At 43.0% G+C, this 18,750-nt stretch overlaps 1 protein-coding gene and 1 long non-coding RNA gene across 2 annotated transcripts in view; both read left to right on the top strand.

Moving 5' to 3' along the window:
- LOC126988121 (gastrula zinc finger protein XlCGF57.1-like) overlaps positions 1-5,124 on the top strand; it is a 64,166-nt gene extending 59,042 nt beyond the window's left edge. The window contains exon 3 of the mRNA XM_050845926.1: positions 3,494-5,124. The gene's annotated coding sequence lies outside the window, so the exon portion shown is untranslated. The remainder of the gene's footprint in view (positions 1-3,493) is intronic.
- Positions 5,125-12,592: 7,468 nt separating this feature from the next.
- Positions 12,593-18,750, top strand: part of LOC126988089 (uncharacterized) — a 6,360-nt gene continuing 202 nt past the window's right edge. Inside the window, exons 1-4 of the long non-coding RNA XR_007741447.1 lie at positions 12,593-12,877; positions 15,368-15,424; positions 17,589-17,732; positions 18,520-18,750. The exon at positions 18,520-18,750 is cut by the window's right edge and continues 202 nt beyond it. This is a non-coding gene — a long non-coding RNA (uncharacterized LOC126988089). The remainder of the gene's footprint in view (positions 12,878-15,367; positions 15,425-17,588; positions 17,733-18,519) is intronic.

The raw sequence follows: 18,750 nt of genomic DNA on the forward strand, positions 1-18,750 counted from the left end.
ACCGACTCCCTGCAGCAGGTGTGCAGGCAGGACGCTGCAGGGCTGGACAGCACCAAGACCAGCCCACTGACTCCCTGCAGCAGGTGTGCAGGCAGGACGCTGCAGGGCTGGACAGCACCAAGACCAGCCCACTGACTCCCTGCAGCAGCAGGTGCAGGCAGGACGCTGCAGGGCTGGACAGCACCAAGACCAGCCCACCGACTCCCTGCAGCAGGTGTGCAGGCAGGACGCTGCAGGGCTGGACAGCACCAAGACCAGCCCACCGACTCCCTGCAGCAGGTGTGCAGGCAGGACGCTGCAGGGCTGGACAGCACCAAGACCAGCCCACTGAGTCTGCTGAAGAACTACAGAGTCTCCTAGATGTGGTAGGGGGTTATGGAAGGGATTTTGGGGTTAGGTTCAGTAGTGAGAAGAGCAAAGTAATGATAGTGAATAGGTCAGAGGATGAGAGAGAAACAACTTGGAGACTGGAAGGGGATGAGTTGGAACAGACGGAAGAATACAAGTATCTAGGGGTGTGGATGGAGGTAAATGGATGCGGCAGGGCCAAGAATGTAAAGATAAGTATGGCAAACCAGTGGGTAGGCCGTTTAGGGAGTGCAGCGAGGATGAGAGCGAGCAAGTATGATGTCATCCGTGAGGTTTGGAAGAGTGTGGCTGTCCCGAGCATTATGTATGGAATGGATGTGATGACATGGAATGACAGTGAGATAGAGAAACTGGAAGTGGGGCAGAATAGGGTAGCAAGAATGGCACTGAATGCACCAAGGTTTGCGGCAGTAGAGGCTCTTAGGGGGGACATGGGATGGAGCACGTTTAGGGAAAGACTAGTAAAGGCAACCTTGAGATATAAAGTGAGACTGGAACAAATGGAGGATGCAAGATTAGCAAGGAAAGTATACTTGTGGAGTATAAGAGATGGCAAATGGGCGAATGATAGACAGGAATGTTATGCTAAGTAGGTGGGTGTACCGACCCTTTGAAGATAGACAGAATGTGTTTGAATGGAGAATAACAAACAGAAATGGAGAGGGGTTTGAGTGGGATGTAAGAAAGTGGAAGAATGTGATAGATATGGCAGTTAAAGATGAGGGATTGAGCAAGTGGAAGAATGAGATGGAAAGAAAGGAAACTCGACTGGTATAGGGAGAAAGAGGTCCCAAAGTGTGAGGTGTGGTATGAGGGAAGCCTGGGAGGTGATCTTCTTTTCCGTGCTAGAGCGCAGTGTCAGGATGTGAATGCAAGGAATTATAGATGGTCTGAGTCCCTCAGCAAAGTGTGCCAGATGTGTGATAGGGGTGTGGATTTAGACTGTGCAGCATGTAGTGCTGGAATGTAAGAAGTATGACAGGAGAGAACGAAGATGATGCATGTGTTTTTGAGCGAGATGGGACGTGGAGTAACGGGAGGACTGGAAGGGAGTGGATGGTGCTACTGCTGGGGCTCAGTGGAGAGGGTGGACGAGTGATTGAGGCAGTGAAAGAGTTCTTGGAGGGCATGTGGCGTGCAAGATGTAGGGAATGATATCTTGCCCCGAGAACATTGACTTCCCGCATGTTTTTTTTGTTTTCTCTTCACAGGAGCTGCCGCTACAAAGGCCTGGCTGGGGAGAAATCCCGAGCCACCTGTGACATCAAGATCAAGATCAAGAGCCCTGCAGCAGGTGTGCAGGCAGGAGGGTGCAGGGCTGGTCAGCACCACTCCCAGCCCACTGTCACGCTGCAGCCGGTGTGCAGGCAGGACGGTGCAGGGCTGGACAGCACCAAGACCAGCCCACTGACTCCCTGCAGCAGGTGTGCAGGCAGGAGGGTGCAGGGCTGGACAGCACCAAGACCAGCCCACTGACTCCCTGCAGCAGGTGTGCAGGCAGGAGGGTGCAGGGCTGGACAGCACCAAGACCAGCTGACTGACTCCCTGCAGCAGGTGTGCAGGCAGGAGGCTGCAGGGCTGGACAGCAACATGAGCTGCTGATGATGAGTGGCCAGGATAAGCAGGAGCAGACTGTTGTCGGTGGCAGGAGAGTCAGTGGTCCTCGGAAGCAGCTTGTTGCTGGCAACTCCAGCAACAAAGGAGAGAGGAAGTTTGAGTGTCTGGAGTGTGGAAAAGGATTCACCTCGAGGCCAGGCCTCAAATATCACACCCATAAACACACAGGTGTTAAAAACTTTGAATGTAAGGATTGTGGAAAAAAGTTCATTTTAAAGGGTTTACTTAATAAACACACCCTTATACACACAGGTGTGAAAAACTATGAATGTGAGGAATGTGGAAAAAAGTTCATCAGAAAGGATCACCTTGATTCACACACCCAGACACACACTGATGTAAAAAATCATGAATGTAAGGAATGTGGAAAAAAATTTAGGCGGAAGGAACAAATTCGTTTACATGCTCTTACACACACTGGTGTAAAAAACTATGAATGTAAGGAATGTGGAAAAAAATTCAAGAAAAATAGTAGCCTTAAAACACACACCTTGACACACACTGGTGTGAGTAACCATAAATGTAAGGATTGTGGAAGATATTTTATCAGCAAAGGTCCCCTCACTGCTCACGCCCATACACACACTGGTGTAAAAAACTACGAGTGTATGGAATGTGGAAAAAAATTCTCAGCTGGGAGATATCTTAAGAGACACAATTACACACACTGGTGAAAAAAAATATAAATGTGGGGAATGTGGAAAAATGTTTGGCCTGAAGAGTAACCTTATTCAGCACATCCGTATACACAGTGGGGTAAAAAAATATGAATGTAAGGAATGTGGAAAAAAGTTCATCTCGAAGAATAGCCTTGATAAACACACCCTTACACACACAGGTGTGAAGAAATTTGAATGTAAGGAATGTGGAAGAAAATTCAGCAGGAAGAATGTCCTTGATCAACACACTCTTATACACACAGGTGTGAAGAAATTTGAATGTGCGGATTGTGGAAAAAAATTCATCGGAAGGGTAGGCCTCGTCACTCACAGCGTAACACACACTGGTATAAAAAACTTTGAATGTAAGGAATGTGGGAAAAAATTCAGCTGGAAGAATAACCTCAATGCACACATCCGTACACATACTCGTGCAAAAAAATATGCATGTAAGGAATGTGGAAAGAAATTCAGCTGGAAGAATAACCTCAATGCACACATCCGTACACATACTCGTGCAAAAAAATATGCATGTAAGGAATGTGGAAAGAAATTCACCCGCAAAGCTGACGTTGACTCTCACACCCTTACGCATTTTGGTGGAAAAACGTATGAATGCCAAGAATGTGGAAAAAAATTTAGCCAAAAGAGTTACCTTAATAAGCATACACTTACACATATGAAAAATCATGAGTGCAAAGAGTGTGGGAAGAGATTCACTGTGAGGTCGGCCCTTGACCGGCACATCTTTGGGCACTCTGGCCTTCGAGAGTTCAAGTGTGATGTTTGTGGGAAACTCTTTAAGAAGAAGAATGGCATTACTAAACACATGAAGACCCACTTCTAAGGTGTGTTTACCTACAATAGTTATACTGACCAGTTTGTAAGCAAAAATTAAGTCTGAAGAAGAAAGCTGAGTGAGGGAGTGGGAAAAGCAGTCATGTAAGATGAAGAAAGTTTGTCTTCTTTATGTATACATTTTGTCTCACTCCACGGATGGTGTAGATGTGTTGGGATAAGGTTTGTAATGCCTCACACTCAACTATGGTTCTAGATTGAATCTTGGGGTGCTGGTACTCTAGCGTGTGTGAAAGGAGGGTCGATGAGACCGTAGAATTATGCTACTAGAGTGTCCTAGGTATGATAGGGCTAGGCAGAGTATGGTAGGAATGATAACAGGAATTTGGAATTTGGCCACATGGAGCGAATGGAGGAGAGTAAGATGACCAGAAAGGTGTATACGAGTGAGATAGAGGGAGGGAATGCTAGAGGATGACCTCCTGTGAAATAGAGGGATAGGGTGCAAGAGTACATTAGGGAGAGGGGGCAAAGATCTTTAAGAAACTTTGAGTAGGCAAGGAGGGTGTGTCTGGATAGAGAAAGTTGGAAGCTCTTCTGCCGTGGCCATCCCCTGGTGGGAGCTCCTAGGAGCAGGTGTCGATGAAATGATGATGATGATGATGATGAATTTGGAACAGAAGTATGGAATAGGATACTAGAGGGGAATGTAGAAAGGGTGATAGAACTCTTCCTAGGTCTGAGTACACTGCAGACAGGGACCAAAAGAACAATAGAGGGGGTTAAGGAATTCCTAGAGAGAGCCTGGGCAGTGTGCACCAGATAGGGTGGACTCCTGTAGATGTCCCCGCCTGTGCCTCTACGGGCTCTACTAAGGCTGTATTCGTTTGGATTTTCAGGGTGTTGGCCATGAGGGAGTAAACTGTTACAAAGGCTATGGTTGAACCGAAAGGGACAACTACCTCCCAAACCAACACCAAGTCAATTTTTCGTACTTTCCACAGGTGTTTTACTACTGTACATCTTTTTCATTAGTTCATTATTCACACTGAAAAGCATTTATCTCTGAATTTCTTTATTTATGTTTTCCCACTGGTCAAATAGTTTATGCTGGTTCCTGATGCTTTCATTTTTTTCACAGTATATTAAGAAGTGCTCCAAAGTTTCCATTTCTCAGTTACTTAGTTGATATTTTTCTTCACCTTCTCTAAGGAATTTGTTCCTCGAATATCGTTGTAGCATTATGTGGGGGCTTTCTTCATTACGTGTGATTCCTCACTTGTCAAACCATTTTTCTTCTTTTATGTTGTGTTTGTAGAGTTTGTACCAGCTGAGTGTAGATTTATTTTCCATTGACTTATTTCCATATGTTTGTATCCCATTCATTGATTTTACTTTTTATTTGTTCTTCAGTTAGTAGGTTAATCTGTTTGTATCAATACTTACCTTGTCCATGTAAAATTTGACTTGCTTAGCCAAATTACTTTGTCCTTTATCCAGTTGCTGGAGGGTTATTTCTTTTAAGAGGTTATTGTGTTCTTCTATTGTGTGTTTTACAAATAAGCTGCCTTGCATGTCTGGAGGCTGCAGAGGATGCTCCCACTTCTACTGTGAGAGCTGATTCAGCTGTGTCGTGTAATAGGTGCAACATGTTCCTGCATGCCTGGTTGTCTACTGTAAGCTTTGCTGCCCTGCTTGGTGTATACCATGACCTCAGAAGTGTAGAGGAATCCCAGCATTACTAGTACTTTCCACATGGCTTTTCCAATCAGAAGTCAGTTACATGAATTGCCTCAATCAAAGCACAGAATATTTCTCAGTTGTCTTGCCTTGCTAAACCTTTTAAGGTTCAAGGAAGCAATTTCTACTGGAAATAATTTTAACTCAGCTACTTGTAATTTTTATGCCATTTGTTTTTGTTGTCGAGTCTTTGGTCTTGTTGCTGTAAATCAGGATATTGCTCTTGTTTTTGTTGATCTTGCAGCCACAATCTGCTCCATAGACAGTAAAGAAAAAGTGTCATTTACATATACAGCATCAGTTTTACAAATTTCATTCTTAAAGCTAACATTTTCCTGTAGTTTTCTTATAATGTAGCAGGTGATGAGGAGGAATAGGGTTGTAGACCTGTTACATCCCTACCTCATTACAGATATCACTTAAATTTGTGCTTGCTCTCTTTCATTTAGATATAACTTTGTTTAATCTATTGTATATATTTTTGCTATTGCATCCATTATTTGTACATGTATGTTGTATTTCATTTAAAGTTCAGTTACTATGCATTTCAGGGGCCTTGACCCATCGCTTTTCGCAAATATCTTATAAAGAAGCAGCTTGAGCAGTGTGGTATTTTGGCACAGCATTTTTTTTTTATTTTTTTTTTTTGTCACTGCCTGTTGCGCCGGTAGGCATCTTCCCAGGGGCCTGATGGTCAGCCCAAGGCTTCTACCAGGTGGGGCCTGATGGTCGGCCCAGCCCGTTCTGGCGCAGGCGAGTGTTTATAGTGGCGCCATCTTGCATTGGCTCATGCTGCCCCCCGGAACTCGTTCTTGATTCGCTTGGACGGCTTCCTCTAGAGTCCGGGTTAATGGGTGGTCTTCAGGACAGCATGTGGGTAGTTTTAAGCCACTCGGCGGTGACTGAAAAATCCGAGTGGTAGCGTGGGGATTCGAACCCGCGTCGTCCATCACGCGGTGAATGTGGGCCCAGTACGCTACCACTTCGGCCACTGCCTACCTATTGTTGACACCCTGCCATAATTTTTGGCAATATAGTGCATTGCAAAATGTGAATGATTAAGGTGCTCACTTCCGACTTTATTGGTTAAGCCTGGCATGGCCATCTAGACATTCGAAGGGAAGCGTGACTTTGCTGTCACGTGTACCCACCTCTCGATCCTGTCTTCCCTAAGTCTATACATGTATATACCAAGTCAAGTCACTCTGCTTCAAAACTGCGACTGCACGCGCAGGGGCGGAGCAGCGGGATGACGCCACTTGAAGGTAAAAAAATACCCACCATTTCAGGGGTGACTAAAGTTGCTGTGTGTGCACTTTGGATGTGCATGCTTGCCTTCTTTCACAGCGCATTCAGGCAAGCCACTGACGGAAAAAAATATGCCTTTTTATTTTGCTATTGCGTGACTGTAATTCCAGTGCCTACAGACAGTGGTGTGGGGTGTGAGGGAGGGCATGATGAAGTGATTGATTTAAATTAGTCTGCCTTTTTGTTTTCTCTAAATCCTGTTTCTACATTCTCTAGTTTGGCTCCAAGCACTGTCACGCATAAACCACACCTCGGTCGTGTCTCCTCCTACAAACCTGTATGACTTGACTTGGTGTATATATACGTGATATAGACTTGGGTCTTCCTCCTCCCTCCTCCGCCTCGTGCCCTCCTCCACCATCACCCCACCTTTCTCTCTCTCTCTCTCTCACACACATGCATTATATATATAGAATTCAGCCATGCACATGTTATTTGTCTTTAGTGCAGATAATTCGTAAGTACACGCTGAGTATGGTAGGGTGGTTTGGGCTAACGACTTAGATAGCTGTTCCAGCATGGCTGACCGTCTAAAGGTGTCCTGCATTTGCCAGAGTTGTTTGCATCATTTGTCCACCCATCCGCTTGCTATCATTGTCTACATTGACTGCTTAACGTGGCCACAACCACCTCTCCCTATTCCTTTCGACTCTCCCCTCTTGAAGTTTTTTTATTCATTTATTTATATATTATTTGCTTACCTTTCCATCCATGTATTTACCCTATATTAGTCCTGCATCCCTGCCCTATTCCCACCCTTACCTCCTTCCGACACCTAACCAACCTCCCGTCAATGACCATGCCTCAGCTGCCCCAGCCCACCAGACCTCCAACATAACCTGTGGAAAAGAGGGCCAAATACAGCTTCCGTTGATATATATTCGTAATTCCACGCTTCTTGGCTAAATTTGTTAATTAGCGACTGGGCTCAAAAAACGACTCGAAAGGGTAAAAAATCAAATAAATTCGCAAAAAACGACTGAAAAAAAAACTTTGAGTTCCCAACCTTGAAACCCACTCATTTTTTGAGAATTTCAAAACACTTATTTAGCAAAAGATTTAGCCCTGCCAATGTGCTTTCCAATATGGTGCATAACATTTCCCTACTCCCAGTAGTTTCGTCGCTAGAGCTCGAAACAAAAACCCTGTCAAGAGCGATTTTGACGAACTCCAGACACTTTGCCATTTTTGTCTATTGTGGCCTTGCTATCGCCTCTAGAAGGCTGTAATTTGGCATATAGCCCCTCTTGGCAATTTAGTTTGACCAACTCGACGGAGTTTTTGATAGCTCAATTCCAAGTTGGTCATCGAGGTGTCACAAAATAGCCTGTTTTTACGGCCCTTTTGCTGCGATTTGGATACGTTCTAGATTTTTGCTTATAACTTTTATTTATTTCATGCTTTCCAATTTTTTTCTGATTATTAATCTGTATTAAAAGAGCTTTCATTTGCCACCAAGCACGCCTTCCTGATGCCATAAAAATTAATATATATGCATAAAAATTCATATGTGAACACTTCAATATGTTGACTATCTTGTATCAAAACCATTTTAAGATATCTAAATAAAAAAGTTACTAGTTTTGTAATCATTTCACTATATAAATCAACCTATATTAAGGGCCTTATTCATGTTTTTATTTTTTCTTGTATTGAACCACATTTCTTCTCATTTATGAATAATACATTTAATTTGCTTTCTTTTGCTACCAAATATATATATATATATATATATATATATATATATATATATATATATATATATATATATATATATATATATATATATATATATATATATATATATATATATATATATATATATATATATATATATATATATATATATATATATATATATATATATATATATATATATATATATATATATATATATATATATATATATATATATATATATATATATATATATATATATATATATATATATATATATATATATATATATATATATATATATATATATATATATATATATATATATATTTGGTAGCAAAAGAAAGCAAATTAAATGTATTATTCATAAATGAGAAGAAATATGGTTGAATACTAAAAAATAAAAAATAACATGTATAATAAATCCCTTAACCAGGTGTGGGACGAAGAGAGAGTGCCGAGCAAGAGGAATGAATATAAGGTGACTTTGATACGTAAGGGTGGACACAAGAGTAGACAGGAGCTTAAGAATTACAGACCAATCTCCCTTATAAATATAGCAGGGCCTTTTGTCTCTGTGTGCAGTGCTGAATGAGAGGTTGTGTAAATGGATTGCGAGGAACAGGGTACTAGGTGAGGAGCAGAATGGGTTCCGAGTGGACAGGCGAGCGGAAGATAATATGTTTGTGGTGAATGAACTTATTGAAAGGAAAAAGAGAGCAGGAGAAAAGTTGTACTTAGGTTTTCTAGACATAGAGAAAGCTTATGACAGGGTTAATAGGAGTATGTTGTGTAGAGTGCTGGAGCAGATTGGATTGAGTGATAAGTTTGTGAACATAATTAGGAGTACATACACAGGCACAAGAGCTAAATACAGGTTTGGGAACCTAGAGACAGACTGGGTGAAGAGCGAGAGAGGAGTGAGGCAGGGTTGTATTCTGTCACCAACATTGTTTAGCCTGTATACAGAGGAGCTGGCAGTTAGGATGAAGAGAATGAATGCAGGAGTGAAACTTGGAGAGGACAAGTTGTGTGTGTTGTATGCGGACAATTGATTTTGAGCGACTCTGCGAAAGACTTACAAAGACAGTTAGATTTGGTAGAGAGCTATGGAAGTGATTTTGGTGTTAGATTTAGCAGTGAGAAGAGCAAGATTATGATAGTCAATAGGTCAGGGGGTGAGAGACAAGCAACTTGGAGATTGAAAGGGAATGAGTTGGATCAGACAGTAGAATACAAATATCTAGGGGTGTGGATGGATGTGAATGGCTGCGATAGGGCCAAGACTGAGAAGAGATGTATGACGAGCCAGTGGGTAGGCCATTTAGGGATTGCAGCAAGGATGAGAGCGAGCAAGTATGATGTCATCTGTGAGGTTTGGAAGAGTGTGGCTGTCCCGAGCATTATGTATGGAATGGATGTGATGGCATAGAACGACAGTGAGATAGAGAAACTGGAAGTGGGGCAGAATAGGGTAGCAAGAATGGCACTGAATGCACCAAGGTTTGCGGCAGTAGAGGCTCTTAGGGGGGACATGGGATGGAGCACTTTTAAGGAAAGACTAGTGAAGGCAACCTTGAGATATAAAGTGAGACTGGAACAAATGGAGGATGCAAGATTAGCAAAAAAAGTATACTTGTGGAATATAAGAGATGGCAAATGGGCGAATGATAGACAGAAATGTCATGCTAAGTAGGTGGGTGTACCGACCCTTTGAAGATAGGCAGAAATGAAGAGGGGTTTGAGTGGGATGTAAGAAAGTGGAAGAATGCGATAGATATAGCAGTTAAAGATGAGGGATTGAGCAAGAGGAAGAATGAGATGGAAAGAAAGGAAACTCTCGACTGGTACAGGGAGAAAGAGGCCCCAAAGTGAGAGGTGTGGTATGAGGGAAGCCTGGGAGGTGATCTTCTTTTCCGTGCTAGAGCGCAGTGTCTGGATGTGAATACAAGGAACTATAGATGGTCTGAGTCCCGCAGCAAAGTGTGCCAGGGGTGTGGACGAGACTGTGCCGCATGTAGAAAAAGTATGACAGGTGACTGTTGCTTAAATTACAGGCTCACGGAGTAGAGGGTAAAGTTTTGAACTGGGTCAAGGCGTGGCTTAGCAATAGGAAGCAAAGAGTGCAAATCAATGGTAAAAGATCTGACTGGGGATGTGTTACGAGTGGGGTCCCACAAGGTTCGGTATTAGGTCCACTTTTGTTTATTATTTGTATCAATGACTTAGATACAGGAATTAGTAGTGATGTTAGTAAATTTGCAGATGATACCAAGATCGGTAGAGTAATTGAGTCGGATCGGGACGCTAGTATTCTCCAAGGTAAACTCAACAGATTATATGATCAAGCGGATAAATGGCAGATGGAGTTCAATGTAGGGAAGTGCAGTATTCTGAGTGTAGGTAGGAACAACCCCTCACATAACTATTGCTTAAATGACACTCTCATAAGCAGGTCTGGGTGCGAGAGGGATTTAGGGGTCTTAGTGAGCTCTTATCTCCGTCCAAGGGCACAATGCATTCAAGCTAGAAATCGAGCTAATAGGGTACTGGGATTTATTTCAAGGAGCGTAAGCAACAGAAGCCCCGAAGTCTTCCTCAAACTATATTTAGCGTTAGTTGACCTCATCTTGACTATGCGGTTCAATTCTGGTCACCTTACTATAGAATGGATATCAAAATGGTAGAATCGGTGCAGAGGAGGATGACTAAGATGATTCAGGGGTTGAGAAACTTGCCATACGAGGAAAGACTCAAACAGTTAAACTTGCATTCTCTAGAAAGGCGAAGGGTGCGTGGAGACATGATCGAGGTTTATAAATGGATGAAGGGCTTTAATAAGGGAGACATTCATAAGGTTTTGTTGGTAAGAGAACCGGGTAGGACACGAAGTAATGGGTTTAAACTGGATAAATTCAGATTCAACAGGGACATAGGCAAAAATTGGTTTACTAACAGTGTGGTGGATGAGTGGAATAGGCTTAGCAGTCATGTGGCGAGTGCCAATACAATTGTCACATTCAAAAATAGACTAGATAAATTCATGGACAGCGATATTAGGTGGGGTTAGATACACGGGAGCTTAGGGTCAAAGGAGCTGCCTCGTACAGGCCTACCGGCCTCTTGCAGACTCCTGCGTTCTTATGTTCTTATGAGATGATGCAGGTGTTTGAGTGAGATGGGACGTGGAGTGAATGGGAGAACTGGAAGGTAGTGGATGGTGCTGCTGCTGGGGCTGAGTGGAGAGACGAGTGGACGAGTGATTGAGGCGATGAAAGAGTTCCTGGAGAGCATGTGACATCTTGCCCCGAGTAGCTGAACACCGATTTGTACTGCCTGGGGGTTGGGATGGCATGCTCCTCCCTTCTCCTTTGTTGTTTTACTTGCAATAAAATGAATAAACTATCAATCAATCAATCGATTTTCTGTGTTTTGTTTTTCTTTCACAGGAGAGCAAAAGTGTTCCTCGCGCAGTGCTGGGAAAAAAAGGCACAAATGGCTGAATAAGTGAAAATAAGTGACTTTATTTCAGGTTAGAAAATTACGTAACACTGAAAAGAAAGGTGTGTGAATGAGAAGGGAGGAACGAGAGGAGGAGGACCTAAGAAGCGATACAAAGCGTTACAGGAGAGATTAAGAAGATTACAACTACCCATGCTGGCGAGACCCCGGGGCGACATGGTTGAGACTTTGAAGATTATTAACAACATCTACGATCCTGATTGCACAGAGGGAGTTTTCCAGTTGAGGGAAGAGGACACAACGCGGGGACACAGTAAGAAGATCTTCAAGAAGAGAACCAGCTCGACATGAGGAAATACTCCTTCATAAACAGGGTCGTGAACATTTGGAACGATCTGCCAGAAACTGTTATTCATTTTGAGTCACGTTTAGATAGAGTGTGGAGGAACAAGAACAACAGTATGACTATAGGGCCAGTAGCACCACCACACATAGACAAACTAGTAATCAGCAGGCTTTAGAACTGGAGTCTCTTCCAGAATCATCATCTGTGAGTATCTGTGAGTATAAGAATAAGAAGGAGCTGCCGATACAAAGGTCTGGCCGGGGAGAAATCCCAAGCAGTGATGCCATTTTAGCGGAGACAGCTCAAGGGCACAAAAAAGTAAACATTAATAAAAAAAAGCCCGCTACTCGCTGCTCCTAAAAAGAATCCAAAGAGGTGGCCGAAAGATAGGTCAGTTTCGGGAGGAGAGGTGTCCTGATACCTCTGCCGGAATTGCATGTGAATCTAGCGGAAAAATCGTAGAATTGACAGGAGTAACTGGCGGATTTTCAAGTCCAATCTAGCGGCAAATTTTTATAGCTTCACCTATCATCTGGGAGATTTTTTAGGCCATCCTAGCGGATTTATAAATTTTGAGTTGGCAACACTGATCCCAAGGCACCTGTGAGCTGTGACATCAAGATCAAGATCAAGTTGATGTGGAGAGAGCCAGGAGAAAGTCTAATGTACAAGTTATCAAAGGGAGCCAGCCAATCAACAACGCCAATCAACAATCAAGAATAAGTCATAAGTGGGAGCCGTTACAAAGACAAGCCCACGCTTACTACTGGACTGGCCGGACTGGATAGCCCACGGCACCTCCCGCCCACCAAGGCACCTAAAACGGTTAATCTAGCCAACAATTGCTTCTAATACACCGAAAAAGAAGCATCACCTCAGTCTACAGCATCTGAAGCACCACGTAAACTCCCCATAAACAGCTGTCAGGTTTTTTTTAATCATGCCAGGGCCTAAACTAACCCCTTGCAGTTGTTATTGAGGGGGCTCAGGGAAAGAAGGGTAAGGGGGGAAGAAGTGGTAGGAGAGAGAGAGAGAGAGAGAGGAGAATGGAGAAGGGGAAGGCAGACATGAAGGGGAAAGGGAGAGAAGTGTTGTGGGAGGGGAGAGGGAAGGGAGAGAAGTGTTGTGGGAGGGGAGAGGGAAGGGAGAGAAGTGTTGTGGGAGGGGAGAGGGAAGGGAGAGAAGTGTTGTGGGAGGGGAGAGGGAAGGGAGAGAAGTGTTGTGGGAGGGGAGAGGGAAGGGAGAGAAGTGTTGTGGGAGGGGAGAGGGAAGGGAGAGAAGTGTTGTGGGAGGGGAGAGGGAAGGGAGAGAAGTGTTGTGGGAGGGGAGAGGGAAGGGAGAGAAGTGTTGTGGGAGGGGAGAGGGAAGGGAGAGAAGTGTTGTGGGAGGGGAGAGGGAAGGAAGAGAGAAAATAGTGGGGACTGCTGAGGAAAGGGTAGCCTATTAATTTTGTGACATTGACGAGTAAAAAACGGTTAAGATTCGTTTTAGTGCCGTGCCAGTATTTCATTACCTACCTTATGAAACATCACTAGCTCTTCATGTATCTTTTCTGCAAACACTCAACAATCGTGGGAACGCTTTCAAAATCCAATTCAAGGACTATTTATTGTTAAAAACAGGGGATAATATTCACGAAAGTGTAGCCTCCTCTGGGGGCGGCCGCGGCGGCGGTGCAGCCAGTGTTGCAAAAAATACCTCCTCGCAGAAATTGTTGCATATATATGGTGGGGGGGGCCAGGGGGGGCTGTGCCCCCCCCCTGGTTAGAAAGGGGGTCGAGGCGGGCGAAGCCGCCCCCACCCCACCACCCCTCCTGTTAGCAGTTTGTAAAGTTTGGTTGGGGTAGTTTAAATATGCTCCCCCACCCTAAACCCTCTGTGAACTATTTTACGGCTGCGGCAGCTGCACCGTCGCCACGGCCGCCGCCAGAGGAGGCTATACGCTTTTATGAATATTATCCCCTATTTTCAACAATAAATAGTCCTTGAATTGGATTTTTAAAGTATTTTCATGATTGTTGAACGTATGTAGAAAAGATATATGAAGAGCTAGTGATGTTTCATAAGGTAGGTAATGAAATACTGGCACGGCACTAAAACAAATCTTTACCAAAAACATTCCATAATTCGCAAGAGGTGGCTACCCCGGCCTTCTTCAACATTATTATTATTATTATTATTATTATTATTATTATTATTATTATTATTATTATTATTATTTCTATTACTATTATACTTATATTATTATATTTGCATTTAAAAGGTTGATGCCATGTAAAGGTCAGACATGCAGGTCCAAACTATATATTCTTCCAGTGTCAATTTATACTGAATGATTATGTAATCTCATGTATTCAACTCTATCTGCATTGCTTTTCTATGGTAATCAGAATCTAGCTGAAACTTATCTCATACTGGTTTTGAAATAATGTGGTGGCTTAATTTCCCTTTATTTCATACTGATCTTACAATAATTTGAAATGAATGTCACAATTACCTCATACTAATTCTATTATACAGGTAACTCGATTTACGCGAGTATTGCGTCCTTGAAGAGGTCGCGTAAATCAAAAACAATGTAAATCAAACAAGAGGTAGGTTTGTACCTTTATTGCCTACTGTATCACTCTGATTCCTCTCCCTCTCGTGGTTCCTCCTCTGGCTGCCCCTCCCCTCGTGGTAGTACAGCAGCGAGGGTGTTGTTGTTGTTGAGTAGCGTGGCAGCGTGGGTACTGTATTGTTGTTTAAGTGGCACGCAGGAAGGACTGAGCTCAGCTGTGTGGCTGCGGCGCCATGTGAGTCCAGTTGCGTGAGACATCTGGTGGCCACTCCATAAAATATTGCGTATAAGTGAAAAAAACGTCGAAATTAAACACTTATTTAGATCTTAGACCCCGCGTTATTTAAAAAACGCGTAAACCAAACTCGCGTAAATCGAGTTACCTGTAATTTGAATCTACCTAAATGGCTGTAAACTATTTCATACCTATTTTATTATACTTTGAGGAGATGAATATCACTATTCTCTCATATTGCTCTTATAATGATTTGGATCTTACTGAATGTCACTATTGATTTTACTGTTTTTTTCTTAGTTACATTATCGTCTTAGTTTAACAAGACCATATTAACCCGGTAGCAGCGACGGGGCAAATTTGTGCCATGATTTAACCCCCCAAAATAGATGATACATAATCTGATCACAAAAGCTTTGATGTATATTATGAAATGGTATGTGTGAGGGGGGATTATTTCTCATTTTTCTTGCTTGGGGGGACCATTAAGAAACATGATCCCTGCTGCTACCGGGTTAATTTTAATTTCCTATCTTCTTTGATACATTGCCACTTTATCAGATTGTGTAATGATGTATAATTTTGTTCATTTTCAGATAATTATGGAGGCGGAGGAACCGACTATCGCTAACTCCTCTCATCCTGATCAGCAGGTGAGGATGGGTTTGTTTGTTTTACAGTAAAGGAGACAGCACAAGGGCACAAAAAAAAAGGAAATAACAATAAAAAAGCCCGCTACTCGCTGCTCCTGTAAAGAATCCGAAGAGGTGGCCGAAAGAGCATTCAGTTACATGAGAAGAGGTGTCCTGATACCTTCCTCTTGAAAGAGTTCAAGTCGTAGGCAGGAGGAAATAGAGATGAAGGAAGATCGTTCCAGAGATTACCAGCGTGAGGGATGAAAGAGTGAAGATGCTGGTTAAATTGTGTGTAAGGGATATGGACAGTAAAGGGAAGATTACAATGAATAAAATTAATAAGAAGGAAATAAAGCGGCAAAAAATAAAATCCCTTTTGCAAAATGATTTACATAGATTTACATAGAAAATCAGACCACACAGACCACATGGTCCAGACTTGGTGGTCTGTCCTTAAACCTAAGTGATTTTACATTAATCAGAAGACTCCAAAACGTTGCATTTCTACTCTAGTTGATATTAAGTTGAAGGAAGTGACGGTCGAGCTTATTTTTGAAGGAGTCAATCGTGTTACACTGGACCACTGACGGTGGAAGCTTATTCCATTCTCGCACTACAACGTTGGTGAAGAAAAATTTGGTGCAGTCTGAATTTACTTGTCTACATCTGAGTTTTACGCCATTGTTCCTCGTGCGCAAAGTGTCATCGATCATAAACAATGTTGATCTGTCTACATTCGTGAAACCATTAAGTATTTTAAAACATTCGATCAGTTTTCCTCGGAGGCGACGTTTCTCAAGAGAGAACATGTTAAGGGTAGAAAGCCTTTCTTCGTAGGATTTGTTGCGCAAGGAAGGGATCATTTTCGTTGCCCGACGCTGAACACCTTCTAATTTAGCAATATCCTTTGCATGGTGGGGAGACCAAAACTGTACCGCATATTCCAAGTGGGGTCTGACTAAACTGTTGTAGAGCGGGAGTATTACATCTTTATTCTTGAATACAATGAAGCCCAACATTCTGTTCGCTTTATTTGCTGCATCGATGCATTGCTGTGAGAATTTGAGGTTTGACGCGATTTTGACCCCCAAGTCTTTGACGCATTGAACGCTTTTGAGTTTAACGCCGCGCATTTCGTATTCGAACTTCTTATTCCTCGTTCCAACTTGAAGGACCTGGCACTTGTTTACGTTAAAGGGCATTCCCATCTATCCGACCAAGCTGAAATTTTGTGCAAATCCTCTTGGAGGCTTTGCCTGTCTTCGTCAGTGAGAACCGAGTTGCCAATCTTTGTGTCGTCTGCAAATTTACTAATGCGGTTATTGAGTCCAACATCCACGTCGTTGATGTAAATAATGAAGAGCACTGGGCCAAGGACCGAGCCCTGAGGGACGCCACTAGTGACAGGCGCCCACTCTGAGTTAAATCCGTCGATCACTACTCTTTGTTGTCTGTTGCTCAACCAATTCGCGATCCATTGGTTTACTTGACCGTCAATACCTATTTGCTTTAATTTGTAAAGTAATTTATGATGCGGGACTTTATCAAACGCTTTCTGGAAATCAAGATAGACTACGTCCAGTGATTTGGTTACGTCATAAACAGTGAAGAGGTCGTTATAAAAGGTTAATAGGTTTGATAGGCAGGATCTTTTGTTTCGGAAGCCATGTTGTGAGTCCCCAATCAATGAGTGGCTTTCTATGAGTCCCTAATCAATGATGACAGGAAGAAGTTAAAGGATAATCAAGTTTGGTATTTAATCACATGTTCTTATATAGATGCTTTTGTGTTGGTGTATGTATTTTATTTTTAACTGGAACATAGGAATATAATACAACTTAGTTCTTAACCCGGTAGCAGCGGGGAACATGTTTCTTAATGGTCCCTCTTAGCAAGAAAAATGAGAAAAAATCATCACTCACACAAACCATTTCATAATATATATCAAACCATTTGTGATCAGTTTATGTATCATCTATTTTTGGGTGTTTATACCATGGCACAAATTTGGCCCGTCGCTGCTACACAGTTAAGCCACAAATTTAGCTCGTCGCTGCTACCGGGTTAAGTATTTTTGTCTTAGTATAGGCATTTTTTTATATTTTCTTATTCATGAATTAGCCTTGTTCTCATACAGAGGTTTCAGACAGACATACCTACCAAAACTTCAAATACTTTCCAGACACAGAGTTTAGTGAGAGAAATAAGGACACAGACCCGCCTCCACTGGAACTATCGCCACCTCCGATCTCTTCCCCTGGAGCTGACAGAGGAGGGTTCATGCATTGAGCAGATTCACCTCAGATGCAACACCCTGACCAGACTGGTGAGGGGCTGGTCCTTCAGTGTGTTGTGTGGGGGAAATGGGGAGGATTCTTCTTTTTATTATTATTATTATTATCTTTTTTTTTTATGTCTACACCTATTGCGCCGGTAGGCTTGCTTGAGGGGCCTGGATGGTGTTCGGCCCCAGCCTGTCATGGCGCAGGCAAGTGTTTATGGTGGCGCCATCTTCTCTTGGCCCATGCTGCCCCCCGGAACTCGTTCTTGATTCACTTGGACGGTTTCCTCTAGAGCCTTCAGCACAGGACAGCATGTGGGTAGTTTTAAGCCACTCGGCGGTGACTGAAATATCCGAGGTGGTAGCGTGGGGATTCGAACTCGCGTCGTCCATCACGCGGTGAATGTGGGCTCTGCACGCTACCACTCAGCCACCGCCTACCCTATTACTATTTTTATTATTCAAAGAGACAAAGCAAATAGAGAGAGAAGAGTGGGGACACCAAACACTGCCTACTCAGCAGCCTCTAAACACCTGAGATGCCAAGAAAGAGAAAGTGAAAGTGAAAACAATGAGAGAGGAGAAAGAGGGTGAGGGGATTGTTGTGAAGAAAAAGGTTAAGAAACTGTGAGAAGGACCTGGGTTGTCACCCACCAGGACAGTCCTTATTTTCCCTTATAAGGTTAGACAGGCTATCAGCCATATTCCTGTCTAGCCATGTTTTCCTTCCTTGCAGGGATGCCAGATCGAAACCTTCTGTGAAACACTCTTATCTGGTAACACTGCTTTTGGTTAATGTTATTGATTAAAATACAAGCCTGTGTTATTTCAGAGAGGAGACCTGATAGTGATGTACAGGGTGGAGAGCAGGGTGGAGAATCTGGACAGAGAGGACCTTCATGTGTGTGTGGAGCGAGAGAGAAACGAGAGGACATGGAAAGAAGTTGAGGGCGACCACGTGTAGGCGAGATGTGAAAAAGTTTAGCTTCCCAAACAGAAGCATTGAGCTGTGGAATGGACTGGAGGAGGAGGTGGTTTGTGCAAGAATTATTCATGATTTTAA

Source organism: Eriocheir sinensis, chromosome 68 (genome assembly GCF_024679095.1).
Source record: "Eriocheir sinensis breed Jianghai 21 chromosome 68, ASM2467909v1, whole genome shotgun sequence".
NCBI classification, from domain to species: Eukaryota; Metazoa; Arthropoda; class Malacostraca; order Decapoda; family Varunidae; genus Eriocheir; species Eriocheir sinensis.